The sequence below is a fragment of the Rosa rugosa genome, chromosome 2, assembly GCF_958449725.1.
Source record: "Rosa rugosa chromosome 2, drRosRugo1.1, whole genome shotgun sequence".
In the NCBI taxonomy this organism is placed as follows: domain Eukaryota; kingdom Viridiplantae; phylum Streptophyta; class Magnoliopsida; order Rosales; family Rosaceae; genus Rosa; species Rosa rugosa.
Window position 1 is genome coordinate 53,406,337 of NC_084821.1, and position 19,390 is coordinate 53,425,726.

General features: G+C 40.7%; 1 pseudogene; it reads left to right on the plus strand.

The window, feature by feature from the left end:
• Positions 1 to 7,809: 7,809 nt before the first annotated feature.
• Positions 7,810 to 9,206, plus strand: LOC133731002 (malonyl-CoA:anthocyanidin 5-O-glucoside-6''-O-malonyltransferase-like; annotated as a pseudogene).
• The last annotated feature ends 10,184 nt before the right edge of the window (positions 9,207 to 19,390 follow it).

Here is a 19,390-nt window from a genome sequence, read left to right on the forward strand (position 1 = left end):
GCAGATGCAGGCTGGTGAACTGGGCCTATTTGGTTCAGTTCCCCTTTCCTCCAACACTTGGGTCGGGCTTGGTTTTGGGTTTTATAGGAAGTGGCCTATCCTGCTCTTTATCCTGTACTGTTTCCTCGAATGTTGTTGTGGCTGTGTTGAGTGTTGCGACGTACACCAATTGGGTCTTAGGCGTCAAAATGTTCAGACCAGTGGTTCCATTCTAGGGCAGTGTAGGGTTAGGGAGTTTTTTCAATTCTATATTTTATTTTCAGCAGTTCCTTTAGGATTTTAGTCTTTTTTGGAGTTTCTGTTTTGGATTTTAGTACTCTACTGAGCTTGCATTGTAATATGAGGGGTGCTTGTACCCTTCATGCTTGACCAAGTGAGGTCGTCATGATTTCGATCAATGGATTAGTCTTCCGTTGCCCTAAAAAAAGTACTCAACCATAAATTGAACCAAAACGGACATGCACAGTAGACCAGACCCCAAATAAAGTAGATTTTGCAGGAAAAAAAATTAGCAAAGTCAGATTTATATGAAAGAGATATTTACCAAAAATTAAATTAAAAATTCTTAACCAAAAAAAAAAATTGAACAAAGAAATGGAGAAAATGAAATTCCTTTTCCATGTTTTATGACGAACAAAAAATAAAAACAAGAAATACAACCTTGATCGAAGTAGTAGAATAGGCTCCTTTGAATCTCAAACTCCTTTTCCATGAAAAAAAGAAGAAAAAAAAAACTCATACCAACACCAAAATAGAGATCAGGTGCAGAGAGAGTAGAGACCATGAAGCAAGACATGTTGGTTGAAGAGTGGAAGCCCAACATGTTGGGTAACGGTACCCATTGATCAGTGGGCTTAACAGTGGAAAGTAAAGTCTTTCTTTCTCTTTTGATACCATCAACAGAGGCATAGGAATAAACAAATTAGAGCTAAATACTGTTTAGTACCCTGTGGTATGGGTCGAACATCGATTCAGTCCCTCGACTTTCAATTTCATCAAAAACACCCCTACAATATCATTTTCTTGTCCAATAGCTCCCTCCGACTCCATTCCGTCACAACTCATCAAAGGTGGGGCCCACACGGAAGTGAAATTCCCAAACTGACCCTGGCCAACAGAATATGGAAAAATCTAAAATAAATTCCTGATTTCAAGGTTGGGGAGACTCGAACCCCTCCCAACCCATACGCAAATGAAAGCCCCAACCACACTAGACCATTTGCATGGTATTTATATATTGCAAACAAAAATATCTATATAATAGTTTAAAAAAAAAAAAAAACACTGTGTCATCATCGTCACACTTTTGCCCAGAAACTCCAGGCTCCATCGGATCATCACACTTTCTCATTTTCCTCATCCACGCACACAGAAGAACAATAAGAAGCGGTGATGTCAGCAGCGTCGTGAGTGGCCCAGTCGAGGCTTTCAGGCAGTGAATCCAAGCTGTAATCTCCGATTGGCGTGGATTTGGAGACCTGGGTTTGGTTAAAAATGGAGTCTTTGGGGGCGAATTAGCAAAGCGGAGGAGGAATGTTTTCTTTGGGGTCAGAGGGATTTGGAAATCGTCGTCGTCGTCTATGAGGTTGAATCTGGAGTTGGAAGCCATGATTGGCGAAAACTTGTGATCTTTGAGTGAGCCATTTGAATTTTGTTGAGAGAAAATATTTGCAGAGCCTGCCTGAAAGCGGAATCTCCTCCTCTCCGTCTCCCACACCCTCCGCGACGCCGCTCTGCTAGAGCCTCAATTTTTCCGACGGCAAGCTCGGACTCAAAGTGACGACGACGACAAAAACTTAAGGACTAAACAGTATTTAGTCCTACATATATATATATTATTTTTGTTTGCAGTATATCCATATCATGCAAGTGGTCTGGTGGTTGGGGCTTTCATTTGCATATGGGTTGGGAGGGGTTCGAGTCTCCCCAACCTCAAAGTCTGAAATCTATCTTAGATTTTTCCATATTCTGTTGGCCAGGGTCAGTTTGGGAATTTCACTTCTGTGTGGGCCCCACATTTGATGAGTTGGACATGCCATGTCAGCACTTAACGTCTGAAATTGACGGAATGGAGTCGGAGGGAGCTATTGGATGAGAAAATGATATTGTAGGGGTGTTTTTGATGAAATTGAAAGTCGAGGGACTGAATCGATGTTCGGCCTATACCACAGGGAACTGAACAGTATTTAACCCAACAAATTATATCTGCCATTTACTTGTATGTAATAAACTAAGAACAATTGTTAAGGATTTGAGTATAAACAAACTAGATGATTTTCTATCTCTTCTAAAAAACGCTGAAACCCAAGAGAGTGCGACTGACTAGCCGCGACTCTGGTAGAAAGTCGGCGGTGATTGACTACGGTATAATCGGCGGCGAAGCAAGACGACAGACGATGTCGTTTAGAATCCTTGCCTAGAATTACAGGGGCATAGTAGGGAGTTCACGAATGAGAGCTCTGATTGATCTGATAAGACAGGAGAAGCCGAAAATTCTGTTTCTCTCTGAGACTTTGTGCGACGAGAAGCAGTTAGAGACGTTGTGCATCAAGGTAGGTTTTGACAATTGCTTGGGGGCGCCTAAGGATGATAATTCAAGGGGGTTTGCCTTTTTGTGGATGAATGATATCCCAGTGAGGATTCAGAACTACTCTACCAGACATGTGGATGTCGCGATTGGGACCAGAGGCTCGCCAGAGGAGTGGCGCCTAACGGGCATTTATGGCTATGCCCAAACTGCCGACAAATGTGAAACCTGGGCTTTGATGAGACGTCTTGCAGCGCAAACATCATTACCTTGGCTCATTGTGGGAGGTTTCAATGAGATAGTTGATAATTTGGAGAAGACGGGAGGGGTGCCCAGACGACATGTGCAGATGCAGGCCTTTAGGGAGGCTATGATGGATTGTTCTTTGATTGCATGATATGGGGTATTTTGGAAGCCTTTATACATGGAGTGATTATCAAACAAAGGAGAGGTTGGATCGAAGTCTGTGGACGGTGGAGTTGAGGGATTTGTTTCCTTGTTCTCGTACTACCCATTTACCACCAAGTTCTTCAGATCACAGTCCACTTCTTGTGGAAGTGTGTGAAACACCTATTCCTCAGGCTGCAGAAGAAAATCTTTGTTTCGTTTTGAATAGTACTGGGCAACGCACCAAGAGTGTGAAACGGTTGTGTAGAGAGGGTGGCAAAGAGTGGCTGATGGGGACCCTATGAGCCAGGTATGCCAGCGTATTAAACAAACTGGTCGAGAGTTGTCAAGTTGGCAGAAGCAAACCTTTATGTTTAGACAGATAGAGATGAAGGCAGTAAGGGGTAGATTAGATGAGTTACTGAAAAAGCCTTTTGATACGGCTGATCACGTTGAAAAACAAGAGCTACAGGCCAAGTTCCAGGAGTTACTTACTGAGGAAGAAACTGTATGGATACAAAGGTCTCGAGCTTTGTGGTTAAAAGCAGGGGATCGGAATACTGCTTATTTTCATGTAAGAGCTTTTAATAGACGATAGAGAAACAAAATTGTGGGCTTATTTGATGAGAATCATCATTGGGTAAGTGAAGCACAAGAGATTGAGGGTGTGGTGACCTCCTACTATCAGCAGATGTTCAGAACTGAAGGTTCTAACGCACAGGCCATGGAACTAATTCTCAATGCAGTGCACTCGAAAGTGACTGCCACCATGAATCAAGATTTGATGGCACCTTATTCCGATGATGAGATCAAGACCGCTTTATTTCAAATGCATCCGTCAAAATCTCTTGGCCCTGACGGCATGTCCCCTTTTTTGTTTCAAAAATACTGGAGCACAGTAGGTCCAGATGTTTGTATAGCAGTGCGATACTTTCTCTCTTCAGGAGTATTGATAAGGGAGGTAAACTATACGCACATCACACTTATTCCAAAAGTGAAAGACCCCAAGCATATGACAGATTTACGCCCTATCGCATTATGCAATGTTTTATATAGAATCTGTTCAAAGGTTTTGGCTAACAGATTGAAGAAGTTGTTGGGGGATCTTATCTCACCACTGCAGAGTGCTTTTGTTCTGGGACGATTAATATCTGATAATACTTTGGTTGCAACTGAATTGGCACACTACTTACATAATAACAGAAGAGTGGGAGATGGCCACTTTTCCTTGAAGCTTGATATTAGCAAGGCTTATGATAGGTTAGAGTGGTCCTTTTTACAAGCTATTCTATTAAAGATGGGATTTGCTACTACATCGGTTGAGTTGATCATGGCTAGTATCCAGACAGTCAGCCATTCTTTTTTGTTGAACGGAGAGGTTCAAGGTTATGTCAGGCCTTCTAGGGGTATCAGACAAGGGGACCCATTATCACCATACTTATTCATATTGTGTGCAAAGGGGCTCTCTTCATTAATTGAGCATTTTATTCAGCAGCAGTGGATTCAGGGGATTGTTATTACTCCTTCTGCGCCAAAAATACACCATTTGTTATTTGCTGATGATAGTTTTTTATTTGGCACAGCTACAGAAGAGGAGTGTCAGCAATACAAGAATATCCTGTATACTTATGAAATTGCATTTGGGCAAAGAGTGAATTTGCAGAAGAGTAGTGTGGCTTATAGCAAGAATGTTGACATGGATAGGCAAAACTACCTGGCCAGTCTGTTAGGAGTTCAGCGGGTAGATAAGCATGAAAAATATTTAGGCTTGCCTACTTACGTAGGGAGGTCAAAGACAGCGGCCTTTAGTTATTTAAAGGAGAAATTGACTAAGAAGGTAGTGAGCTGGCGTGTTAAATTATTTAGTGGTGCCGGTAAAGAAATTTTGATAAAAGCAGTTGCTCAGACAATACCAAACTATGTTATGAATTGTTATATGTTGACTTTGGGATTGTGTGAAGATCTACAACAACTTTGTGCGGGGTTTTGGTGGGGAGACTCTGAGGAAAAGCAGAAAATACATTGGCGATCCTGGGATCGGTTGTGTGTCCCTAAAAAAGAAGGTGGGATGAGTTTTAAAAATCTGCATTGGTTCAATTTAGCTATGTTGGCTAAGCAGGGATGGAGAATTTTACAGAATCCAAATTCTTTGATTGCACGATTGTATAAATCAATTTATTTTCTTGAGGGTGATTTCTGTACTACAGAGTTGGGTAATAGTCCTTCTTTCCCTTGGCGTAGTATTTGGGAAGCTAGGGAGGTGCTATTAAAGGGGCTCAGATGGCAGGTAGGTAATGGTGAAGCTATTGATATTTGGAGTGATTGTTGGTTGCCAGATTCTTTTCCACGATGCCCTTCTTCACCTCCTCCAAGGAATGCCCCAAGAAAGGTGTCAGAATTAATTGATCATGTTACAAAAAATTGGGATGTTGAGAAGATTGAGCAATGGTTCTCTCCGGTGGATAGAGACTTAATCTTGAGTATCCCTCTTAGTAGGAGAGCTCCACGTGACAGGTTAGTATGGCATTTTCATAAAAAAGGCATTTTCACTACTAATAGTGCATATTATGTGGCTAAAGATGTAGCTTTAGGGTTGTATCTGGCTCCTCCTGCACCTCCAGATCCGTATAAGAAGTTATGGGCAACTATTTGGAATGCTAAAGTTCCGGGTAAAGTTGCTCTACATGTGTGGAGATCGTGTGTCAATATTTTGCCTACTAGAAATTGTCTTAGTACTAAAGGCTATGTGGGGAATATGACATGTCCCCTATGTGACGTTGGTTTGGAAAATAATGTGCACCTTTTTACTCAATGTGGATATGCACATGAAGTTTGGACAACAGCTGGTTTGACTGTACCAACGCTACTAGTGTTAGATTTTAAGGATTGGCTATTACATGTAGTAGGCAGTCTCAGTAAAGAGCAGTTCGGTAAGGTAATGATGCTTATATGGGCAATCTGGAAGAATAGAAATACTCAAGTGTGGGACGGTGTCAAACAGCACCCTTGTGATGCTGTTTTATGGTCGTTGGGTTAGCTGGCAGAATTCTCAAAAGCAAATGCTACTGGACAGCAACCAAGAGTACAACGTCAAGGATGGGTGGCACCTAGGCAAGGTTGGTTCAAATGTAATACTGATGGAGCCTTCTTATCACAGAATGGCAGAGGAGGAGGTGGCCTAATTTTTCGTGATGAAATGGGTAACTTCAAGGTTGTAGCTACTAAACCAATTAGGCATCTCACTTCTCCCTTTCACGTGGAGTTGTTTGCACTGCATGAAGGAGTTAAGATGGCTGAGCTCCTACATATTGAGCAGGTTGTCTTTGAAACGGATTGTTTAATCTTGGCTTAGGCTATGCACCAAGAAGAATAAGACTTCTCTATGGTGATTTTTCTTTTAGAAGATGTCAAGAACAGTATCAGAAGACATGTTGATTACAAGGTAGCCTATGCTCCTCGTGAAGCGAATCAGATAGCTCATACTTTAGCTAATCAAGCACTATGTAATTATAGTGATAGCCAAACTTGGTTTGGTATTTCTCCCCAAAGTATAAAGGATGTCATTCTAAATGAGTGTACTCATTAATTGTTTCAATGAAATTCCATTTAAAAAAAAAAAAACAATTCTTAAGTTCACCCTTAGGGTGAATGAGCATATTCACATTATCTTGCAATTAACGCATAATAACTTTACAATTTTCTAATCCAACCATTTGTGTTGTATAATGTAATACAAAGATTAACTCTGTAAAAAATCAATCAAATTGAAGACATTTTAATTATTCATTTCTATGAAATATATGGACGGTTCATCATAGTAGTAGTAAGTGCTGTTGGAACCATCCATTAGTTTGATTCAATTAGATAATTAAACGATTTCTGATTCGATTGATTTTTTACAGAGATGATCTTTAAAGGATAATTTAGGATATAGACCGTTGGATTATAAATTTATTAAGTAAAAATATGTTAATCGACAACGGGGGTGAATATGCTTGTTCACCCTAGGGGTGAACCTAAATATTGTTCATAAACTAATAACCACTAATAGACAATGAAAAGAAAAAACAACCCACCAAAATTTCAGAAAGGTGTATTCTGCAAAGCTACTGATAAATTGTGGTGGACTGGTGGGTAGAATACAGATGCCATTGGGGAAATTTCTAGTAGTGGGTGATGGTTCTGGAGTACTCATTTCTAGTATGAAAACTATTCCATGCACTTGCTTAAGCACTCCGTTGTTACCTTTTCTACCTAATATTATGTAATTGATGTGGTCGTTTCTACCTAACTGTTAATGTTTAAAAGTTCAGCGGTAGCTAAATCTTTGTTAACGCTGGTCCGATGGGCGGACCGATACTTTGTGATGTTCTCAAAGCTTCCGCTACTTGTCAAGTAAAATACAGAGGGCGTCAGAGGGAGACCACGCTGGGCGGTCTTCAACTCTCCGATGTCTAAGTTAGTCAATGTATTTATGTTGACAAAGTAACAGTAGGTAAGTATTAAATGCGTAATTAATGAGGAGAGAAGAGAGAACCTTTTATAGGTGAGGAAGGAGCTGAGTTTCTCCATGTTTTCGATGTGGGACTGATGTGCTTCAGTCCCCAGCTTCTGGAGCTTCTATCGCTGTCTTGGCGCGGCGCGTGGTGGTGCGTCAGCGGTAATTTGGGGGTGAGCCGGGGCTCAGGCGGTAGCCCGCCTGGCTGTGTTTCCGTAGGTCACACCTTTGGTGGGAGTTGGTACCGCTGGCGGTAGCATGAGCGTGGCTAATTATAGCTTATTATGCTTGCAAATGCCTATGCAAGTACACTAACATTATCTATGTAGACGAGGCACTAAAACATGTATATAGTTCTTAGCCCATAGATCCACCAGTTGAGCTTTTTTCATCTCCAATGGCAAATCCAAATCCAGTGAAAGTATTTGAGGTTTGCATGGTAGCGTCACAACCGGCCTCAGCCGCCAAGTCACTTTGTCTAACCTTCTTCTATCTACATTGGCTGAGGTTTGCACCTTTCCAACGCCTTTTCTTTTATGAAGCCTTTAAAACAGCACTCTTCTTCGACTTCATACTTCCAAGGCTCAAAAGCTCTCTATCACTCACTCTTCACCTCTTTTCACCTCTCTCCGGATACCTCACCTAGCCTGAAGACTCCCCCAAGCTGATTCTCAGCTATGTCAAAGGTAACAGCGTCTCGCTCACAATAGCCGAGTACTATTTTGATGGTGAGGATGCTAGTCATGATCATTTTCACCGTCTTTCAAGCAGTGACTTCGTTGGAGCCAAAGAATACTATCCTTTTGTGCCCCAACTAGATGTGTCTCACAATCGAGCCCCGGCGCTGGCACTACAAATTACCCTCTTTCCAAATCGTGGCTTTTCGATTGGAACAACCATGCACCATGCAGTCCTTGATGGCAATTCTTCAACCTTGTTTTTCAAATTGTGGTCTCACATATGCAGGCATCATGAAAAACTCTCAAACTCTTCGTCTTTGTTAACGGAAAACCGAAAACCGTGTTACACTAACAGAGTGATCATCCAGGACCCGTTGGGGCTTGAAGAAATCCACTTGAATCAATGGCTTGACATGGGCGGGCCTAATAACAAAAGCTTAAAGGTTTGGGAACTTAAATCTCAATCTTGCTCGATTAGAGCTACCTTTGAATTCACAAAAGCAAAAATACAAACAATTAGGCAGCATGTGAAGACTGTAATGAATTCTGATTCACTTTATTTGTCAGCGTTTACTCTAACATGTGCCTATACTTGGGTTTGCTTAGTCAAGTCAGAAGAAACCAAATGTGAAAAAGTACATATAGTCCTCAACGTCGACGGCAGGCCTCGCTTAGACCCTCCTATATCTGCAAATTACTTTGAAAATTGCATCATGGGCTGTGAAGCAGTTGCAGAAACAAAAGGGCTACTAGGAGAAGATGGGTTGATCGTGGCTGTTAAGGCAATTAGTAAGGCTATTATGGGTTTGAAAAATGAGGGGTTACTTTTCGATGGGGCTGAGAGTTGGGTTTCAAGATTGTGTATTGTGCAAGGTAGTGATCATAGGGTTTTTTCCACTGCTGGCTTGCCTCGGTTTGGGCTTTATGAGACTGATTTTGGATGGGGAGGACCAAAGAGGACTGAGGTGGTGACTATAAATAAGACAGGAGCCATCTCTTTTTCAAATAGCAAGAGTAGGGTGGAGGTATCGAGGTTGGGTTAGCTTTGGAAGAACATCGTATGAGAGGTTTTGCTTCTCTATTTGCCAAAGGTCTTTATCAAACTAATCCTTGAAGCTATTTATTAATTTATGTATTGTTGTACCACTACATGGTCTTCTTTCTCTCTGTTAGAGGTGGGTTGTTCACTTTGTTGATGCAGTAATTTACGAACTGTTAAGATTAGCCAAGCAGGAAATAATTTGATTAACTGGTGGTGTTTTTTTTTTTTCCTCCGGCTTTGTATCGGTTCGAGGATATTGATTTTTTATTTTCAAAACCTAAATCGCCTAGAAATTCCAAAGCCGCATGGTTTGTTAATAATTTAATATATTTTGGTTTGGTTTCGGGATTGTAATTAAGTGATTAATCGCATGTACAACGAAAAGGAAGTAATTCTCATCAAAAAAACTTATGAAAGTACTTTATAGCATGTCACAATTATATTGGGCAGTAACATTGCCTAGGGAGAAATTCTAATGAGGACCACTATATAAAATGAAGACTTCATGAGAACTTTCTTGTGAGACTCACTTTTCGATCACATTTTCGCAAATCAACCGTTAGATGTTTAGATATGTGTGAAGATCGTTTATGCAATTTTTCAACCAAATTAAAAATCATTAAGGCATTCATTATAGTGATTTATCATTTATGAACATGAACGGTTCAAGATTGACAGATTTGGTTCATCCATTAATTTGATCTAGTTCGGTACCTTAACGATTAGTAATTTGGAAAAAAAAATTTCAGAAGTGACAAAAACTGATGCTGCAGAGAGCAACAGTTGGGGAGATGAACAGGGTGGGTTGGGGAGTGTTGAGAGACTAAGAAAACAGAACAGTTTACAAGAAACAGACTGTAGAAGGGAGAATAGAACGAGTGAGGTTAGGGAAGAGAGACCAAGGCACCAAGCCTTCAACAAAACTCAATTTTATTTAATTCCAATCTGATTTGGGTTTATAATGGGTAGCCATATTTAAAAGCTTCAAACACAACCCTAGCCTTAGACTCCTAGAGTACTAGAAGACTATTAAAGACTTATTAATAATAAGACCCTTGAATACTTATTAAATAGACACAAAGACACACTCTAAGACCCTTGAGTACTCACCCTAATATTTAAATATACTCTTAAAACCACTAGGCTCATAATTATTCTTCTTAAAACTGAAATTAACCTGGCAAGACCCTTAAACTACCATGTAGACTTTCTTTTGAACCAAAAAGGGTTGGGCTTAGTCTTAGGCTTCCAAAGATGATATTTCTTTTCCAACCAACTTATGGCTGCTGCATTAATTCTCCCCCAATGAAAAGAACTCGACTCGGTCGAGTTTGGAACTGGACCAAGTATAGAGTCGTCACTTTCAGTATGTTTAAGGAGGAACGTGTCAGCTGTCTTCTTGAGCTTTATGGTTGACTAAACTTTAGCTGGTATGAAATTAAACTTAGAAACTTCCATCTTTGAAGGAATGTGTGTTGTTGTAGCCACAATGTTGCACCTTCTTATCATATAACCATGGTTGGCCCAAAAGAATATGACACACCTTCATGGGGAGCACATCACATGTCATAGTGTCAACCAATTTCCCAATAGAGTAGGTCACCAATCATTAACTTTGAAATTTGTGTTATTCATCCATGCCACCTTATAAGGACTTGGATATGGTTCGTTAGGTAACCCAAGCTTGCGAGCATCTTCCTCCTAAATGGTCTGAAAAATGTTACTCCTTCATCGATCTTCCTTATGCTTCTTTTGTGTAGTAAGAACATGATGTAGTACTAAACATGGTTCATATAGTACTTCTACTTCCATCTCTTGTTCAGCTTCCAATTCAACAACTTCATTTGCCTTTTGTTCAGGATTGGCAAATGCAACATGAGCTTCCTTATCTGCAAAAGCAACTAACCGATTTAGGCATTGTCCCATCAAGTGTTCAAAGCCTTTACATTTTCAGCATCTAATTTCATTCCTCGTATTAGAGGCATGACCAGTAGCATTGTGCACTCTTAAGAGTAGAACTTACTAACTGGTTGGAAGATGAGGAACCACCATGAGTTTTCTCATCTGAATCGCTAGTTGTAGATGTGAATCCTCTAGAACATTTGTCAAGTGTCTTCCCTTTGTTTGAAATTGACATGGATGATTTCTTCTTATACTCTTCCTCCATTTGGTATGCAATTTAGACAACATCATTCATAGTACGTATAAATTTGACTTGCTGCTAATCCTGAAGAAATATGAGGATTCAAGCCCTTGTGGTACATCACTATCATGATGTCTTCATTCCATGGAAAATCTGATTTTGCAGCCAAACTAAGGAACTTATTTGTATACTCTTCCACTGATAGGCTTCCTTGCACCAATTCTACGAGTACCCATTACTTGTAATTAGGTCGCAGAAATAAACATGTCAATGTCATCTTCATGTCTTCCCAAGTTTTAATCACTGCAAAATGAGTTTGTTGGTATTTTTTCCACCAAACTCTAGCTGTCCCCTTCAATTTAGCTTCTGCAAAAGAGATTTTTTGCTCCTCTGCCAACTGATGCCATTTGAAGTAACTTTTCAAACCATGTAGCCAATCAAGGAACACCTTAGGATTGCTGTCCCCATTAAAATCAGTAACATCTAGTTTGACACCCTTTTCTGAACTAGACTATCTTGAGTCTTCATGCATCTAACGATTGATTTGTTGTAATGTAATCGAAAAGTGGGTCTCTCAAACCGTTGATTAGAAAGTCTTCATGAATTTCTCATTTTAGTGGTCTTCATTAGAAAATCTTCCACATTGCCTATATCTTTTCTCATTTGACATAGAAGTTGGAAATGAAGATCTAAAGTTCAGGAATTTCCTAAACTAAGAGAGCAGATAGAGAATTTGTTGGCTAGAATTGAAATTTAAACAAACTCTTAGAGCTTGTTTGGTAACGATTTACATAATGATCTTTGAAAAACTATTTTATTAAATGTAAGCAGTAAATTGAATTTACTATTTTTAAAATTTTGAGAACATATTTGTTAAATTATTTGAAACTAAATTTAAAAAACTATATATGAAATTGTGTTTAGCAGCTTAATTTGATAATAGTGTTGCATATCAAGTTGTTACTAGTGATACAGTGAAATTTGTTATTGTACCACAACATGGTCTTCTTTCTGTTAGAGGTGGATTGTTTACTCTGTTGATGCAAAGATATAGACTATTAATTAAGATTACCCAAGCAGGAAATAATTTGATTAATTGGTGTGTGTGTGTGTGTGTTTTTTTTTTCCTTCGGCTTTGTATCACTTCAAGGATATTAATATTCTAGTTCTGAAAACCGAAACCGGCTAGAAAATCCAAAAGCCGGCATGGTTTGTTACTACATTTTAGTTTGGTTTCAGTTGAAGAAATTACTAATTGTAGTTAAGTGATTGATGGCACGTACAACAAAGAAGAAGTAATTCATAGCATGTCACAATTATATTGGGGTATTAATTTTGCCAATATCTTATTCGATATAGACATAGGTAATGAAAATATAAGGCCAAGAATTCCATAAATATAAGAGAGGAGATAGAGAATTTGTTGGAGTTGAAATTCGAGCAAACCCTTAGAGCTTGTTTGGTAACGATTTACATAATGATCTTTAAAAAATTGTTTAGTAAAATGAAGCAGTAAATTGAATTTTCTATTTGCATGATTTGAGAATACATTTGGTAGATTATTTGAAAATAAATTTAAAAAACAAAAAAACAAAACTATGTTGGGCAGCTCGAATGACATCACAAATCAAACGATGGCGGTTATTAGTGATACAATTATCGACTGGTCAGTGAAATATCATATTGGTCAATGCATATAATCGACGAGCTATTAGTGAGATAGTTGTTGACTAATCGATTAGCGAGCTAGAATGCTAGTCAGGCAATTATGGAGTCTTCAAAAGGGAGCGGTAGGTTATGTCAGTTGGTCTGTGAGGTTGCCAGTCTCTAGTCGGTGTGTCGGTCAATGAGATGGTCGGTTGGTCATTATGTGATGCCACCATTAGTCGATGATATCGCCAGTCGACCATTCAGATCCTCGACAATTAGTTAGTGAAATCAACAACTAGTTGATCAGCGAGGTTGCCAATCAGTCAGTGAAGTGATGGTGGCGGCCTAACGTTCATGATCAATTGGTAAGGTTCATTCCAAAAACACCTAAAACTTACAAATCGTATGCAAAAAACTAGATCATGTTCAAGTAAAACCCTAATTTGTGTTTGGCCCAAACTCTAGGTTACTTGACCTAGTGGTAATAGGGTTTAATTAGATGAATCTAGAGATTATCTTTCCTTGTATGATTCAGACTTTATGCATTGTAATCCTCTATATAAAGAGGCCCCTATTATTAATGAGAATACACAGCAATTTTCTCTCAATTTCTGATTCCCTAAAACACGTTATCAGCACGAAGCCCTAACCCTGAAACAAATAGCAAAACCCTGATTCAAGAAGCTAAAAACCTTGAATCCGATTACAAAACGTTGAAGCCTTTTCTGCCTCCACCTCACACCTTGAAGAAATCGATCCCTGGATTCCAGAACCAGCGGTGGCACCCCAAGAACCGGCCGGAAACCTACCGAACCGGCCACCGGAAGCTCCATACAACCCGAAGCAAATATTCCATCGGTTCACCATCTCCGGACCTCCAATTTCCACCAAATTTTGGTAGCAGAAGCTCGTTGATCAGAAGTTTCAGGAACCGGAAGAAAAAGTCCAAAAACCGGCCTAAAAAGATGTGAACCGGCCACCTGAGCAGCTGCATCTTGAACCGGCAGAAAAGAAGAAAAGAAGAAAAGAAAAGAAAAGAAAAGAAAAAAAGGAGGAAGGAGAAGCTGCAGCCCAGAGGCCCAAGTCGAGCCAGAGCCGCAGCCCAGGAGCCCAAGTCGAAGCCAAGAAGCCCAAGCCATAGCCCAGGAGTCCAAGCCGCAGCCGCAGCCCAAGCCGCTGACGTCATCTCAGCCACGACAGCTACGCCTCGTCATCAGCCCCGTCATCAGACAGTCAGCAGCCACGTCAGCAGATTTACCACGTCAGCAACTCGGTCAACACCGGTCAATGACTTCCGGCGACTTTTCCTGCAGATTTCCGGCCATTTTCCGGCGACTTATTTCAAGGTATTTTTTACTAAACGTTCCCCTTTTTTTAGAGTTTTTAAATTCAATTTCTCTTCTTTTTTGGGGACTTGCAACCTCCCTTCTTCTACCCCCCTTTCTTCATCATAGGGGAGACCAAATTAAGCCGACTTGTGGGGGTTCGTGCTCACTCCAAGCTTAGAGCTTGTTGAGATCTCCAAACTTAGAGTTTGTAGAGAATTTATGATCGACCACTTACGTCATTGTTTCGATCTAATCCAATATCTCTTGGAATTGAATTTCTTGGAAGCGACTACGCTCGGAAATTCCTAATTTCTTGGAAGCGATTATGCTCAGAAATTTTATATGTTTTCGTGGTAGCATATTTCGCTCCGAAACTAACCCTAATTTCTTGTTCTCTTTCAGGATGAGTAACCTGAACAAATTGGACTTTGCTCCATTGGGAACAACTTGCTCTGGATATCACAGGTGGCTTCGTGATGTCCTCCAGTATCTCAAGGCTGATGGAATCCTGGATATGATTCTCGAGCCTAGCCAGGACGTGCTAACTGTTGAGCAAACTCAAGCTTTGGAAGCAAATAGAGCAGCCTTAGAGGCAAATAAGGCGAAAGCCATCATCCTAATGACTCGTCATATGGATGATTCGCTCCAGTACAAGTGTATGAATGAAGAAGACCCCAGAAGGCTGTGAGTCTCACTCGAAGAAAGATTTGGCAACGTCCGTGACTCCTTGCTTCCTGACCTAGAAGTGAGATGGCATAGCCTTCGCTTCTGTGATTTCATGTAAGTTCTTGACTATAACTCGGAAGCACTTCGCATTAAATCCTTAATGGAATTCTGTGGTAAAGAGATCATAGATTCGATGTTGATTGAGAAGACTCTCTCTACCTTCCCCGTCTCTGCATTGATGGTTGCTAAGAACTATCGAATCGATGTTACTGTAGGACGGATCACAAGGTTTCATGAGCTCATTGGAGCTATGAATGTCGCTGAAAAGTATGACAACATCCTTGTGAAGAACTATAATTCGAGATCCGTGGAAATAGAGCATATTCTGGAATCCAATTATAGTTGCGCCCCTAAGAGAAGGCGCCAAGAGCGAAACGCTAACCTTAGGGATACTTCTGGACGTTCTGGTCCATATAATCGCTCTACTTGGGAAGGTAACCGCCAATATAGGCGAACACGGAACCGAAGAGGTCAACGTGGAAAGAGAGATGGAGGCAACGCCTCTGGCCATGTTGGTGGCGCTACCAACACTAAGAGCCATCTAAATGACACTTTCAAAGCGCCTCAATCAATGGAGTTTGAGCAAAGAGATCGATGTATGTTCTCGATGTGGAGTGTCTGATCATTGGGCACACATTTGTAGAGCTCGTGAAGAAATTGTCACTGCCTACAAAGCATATTGTGAAGCAAGAGAAGCTCACTATGTGGAACAATAAGATCAAGAAGATGATCTAGAGTGAAGGGTTGAAGACTACAAATCTAGCTGGGATCGATAGATCGCCAATTCTGTTTTAAGTCTTTATTTTTCCAAGAGATGTAATAGGCAATTGCCATATACTTTGTAGTAAATGCCATTGGTTTAGTTTTTGTTCACATAGGCTCATCCAAAATGAGTGTGATGTCTAGGAAGGTTTTGAGATAAGTGGTACTTCAGCGATCTTTGCTCCACCGACATCTCTCTACTCACCTGGTCATATTTATTTTGGAGTTACCGAAAGAAGTCAAACGATTACCTTTGTTTCGCATTAGCTAGCATTTGGATTAGATTCTCCTAATAGTTAAGAGACAATGATGTATTCCGTTGGCTTATGAATAAAATTTTGAGTTCTTTTCATTATGACTTAATTTTGATTCTGAGCATATTACTTTGTGACTATGATGACTGGGCCATCGGTATTAATTCAAGGACATGGAATAGCCCAAGTTCCACTTGCCAAATGGCACCTTGATTACTGTCACAGAAACTCTCTACGCTCGTAGGGCAAATCGTACCCTATAGCCAACGGATTCCATGCGAAAACGCATGTAGAGAACGGAAATGAGTTCCTTTGCAATACCTCTAATGATTGCGAACAAAAGCGCATCTTAGAGAAGTTTATGTGTCTCTCTAGTGGACTTTATGTCACTATTCGAGCTATTAATCCAATAAAGTCATGAGAGAATATCTCTTGGATTTAGACACATATTGGCTTTGTCACTACAGGATAGGTCATCCTAGTTATGATATGATGATCTGTCTACGAAAGACTTCACATGGACATCTTTTCTCTCGAGCGAAATGAAGCATGAATCAAAAGTTGATTCCTAAACTAAGTGTGATCGACGCTGCTGCCTAGGGAACTGCCTCCGTCCACCACCAGCCTAGGGCTGGCGTAGTCCCTATCCATGACGCCATGGATGGCGTCCATCATGGTGATGGCGCCCCAGGTGATGATGCAATCACTAACTTGCTTCAAAATAGCGTTTCAGACGCTCAGGCCTAACCAAAATTCTCATTGGTTGCTTCTAAAGCCTCTCGCTCGTTTTACAAAGCCCGTTCCTTAGGGAAATTAGGACTGAGACCGTCCTATACAAAGGATATGAAAATACTCATTATGTTCTTACATAGAATCCATAGGGATTTTGTGGACTGGTTCAACCAACTTGCGGACGTTTAAATATCTCATGATGATTGGTTGACACGTAAACACGCTGGTCACATGTTGTGCCATTGTCCACTTGTAATGCTGCTTATGCTACACTCCGAGCAAATATCATATGACAACGGGCTCACTCCCCGGATCATCCTATTCCGTCAATTGGACTTGACGATGCTAGAGAGTTTACATCGAAGACTTTTGATGGTTATGGCAATGGGACTGATGTTGGACATCATATTCCCATGTACACACCCAAATGGTCTCACGGAAACGACTACGATGGTAGTCAGGACATTGGTAATGCGCACCAATCTCCTTATAATCGCTTGGGGTGATGCAATATCGCATGCAGCTATGCTAATTCGTCTACGACCTACCGCCACTCAATCTACCTCGGCGTTATAGCTAATGACTGGGTACAAGTATCGTACTTACGCATATTTGAGTGTGCCATTTATGTGCCAATTGCGCCGCCACAACGCTCTATGATGGGTCCGTACAGACGAATGGGCAACTACGTTGGATTTGAGACTCCAACAATCGTCCGCCACTTCATGCCCTTGCTAGGCGATCTCCTTACCGCTAGATTTGCGGAGGTCACTTTGATGAGACAGTCTTCCCGTCGTTAGGGGGAGATAAGAACACAGATGTTCAGCAGGAACGACAGGAATTGTCGTGGTCTGTCCCCACTATGTCTCATCTCGATCCCTACTAAAGTAACGAGATCACACATCTGCTGCAAATATGCCTGCAAGGAAGTACGTCCCTACAAGAGGACGTAGTGCCACCCTACACGGAGGTAGGCATGGCGCCAACGCCAAAGAAAGTGACACTCTGGCGTTACAGGCCATGGCCCCAGCTAGGATGCGGGGGTGGCCCGTGGGTTCGAAGGATACTTTGGCACACTCCAATCTTTTGATCATCGACACTCAAAATCCGTCTCATGAGTATCTTCCGGGTTATGGTTATCGTTGGGGGACGCCTCAACGTCAGAACCTATTTCTGAGAATATAGATCTCTATGAAACTTACACTAGTGTACATGAGGCGTGGGATAGAAACTCCATCATAATTGATGATGTAGTTGCGCATTTCGTTGCGCATGAGTTTGTTGAATCAGATGATATCGAACCACGCTCCGTTGATGAATGAATGCCAACGTAGAGAGATTTGGCCTAAATGGAAAGATGCGATCCAGGTTAAGTTGGATTCTCTAACGAAGAGGAAGGTTTTTGAGCCAGTGATGCCAACACCTCCTAACATAAAACCTATTGAATAATGGGTCTTCGTTAGAAAGCGTGATGAGAAAAAGAGATGGCAATCTCACCTTATGGCGCAAGGCTTCTCACAAAACTCCCTGGAATCGACTACGATGAGACATATTCTCTCGTAATGGATGTCATTGCACTCCACTACCCTGTGAGTTTGGTAGTTTCTGAATAACAGATCATGCAGCTTACAAATGTGGTCAACACGTATCTCTATGGGGATCTAGATACGAAATATACATGAAGGTTCATGGTGGACTTCATTTATCCAAGTCAAGTGGGTCTAGACCTCGGAGAGCGTTTGCAATAAGGTTGAAACGCTCACTAAGATGACTACTTGATTGGGAAGGGATATGCCCGCGCATTTCCATAACAAGTTTCAGATTCTATCGCGGTTCATGTTGGACATGATCTTCATTAGAAGCCCTTAAAGAGTTAAGGGAAACCGCTGAACACTTGAAATCCGAGTTTGAAATGAAGGATTTTGGGAGAACACGATTATGCCTCGGTTTGGAACTTGAGCACCGTGTTGATAGCATTGTTTGTGGAAGTTATCCGAACTCCCATGACCGTTGTCATCAGGGGGAGATGCAGACATCAGGGGGAGATGTTTACATGTATGGTCTCGAAACGTGAAGGGTGTGTTGTGCTCTTTTTCCCCTTCGACAGAGATTATTTTTGTCCCATTGGGTTTTTGTTACTCGGCAAGGTTTTTAATGAGGCAACGAGAGAAGCACCGCGTTTGGGCAACACAAGGGGGAGTGTTCAAGTAAAACCCTAATTTGTGTTTGACCCAAACTTTAGGTTACTTGACCTAGTAGTAATAGGGTTTAATTAGATGAATCTAGAGATTATCTTTCCTTGTATGATTCAGACATTATGCATTGTAATCCCCTATTATCAATGAGAATACACAACGATTTTCTCTCAATTTCTGATTCCCTAAAACAGATCAGACATTTTTCATTTTTTACATCTCTATTTGTATACGAAAAACAAAAAACTATTTCGTTACCAAATATGTTCTATATTCTTAATGAATTTTTTTTCTTACATCATTACTTATTCAAAGTATAAGACAAAAAAGATGGACAATTCATACTTACCACCACCAAGAAGGTAAAAAAAAAACAAGTACGCAGATAAGAAATTAAACTCCATTATAAATTTTGATTACAATAAGAGATGATCCAATATTTGGGAGGTTACTTCTTACGATAAAA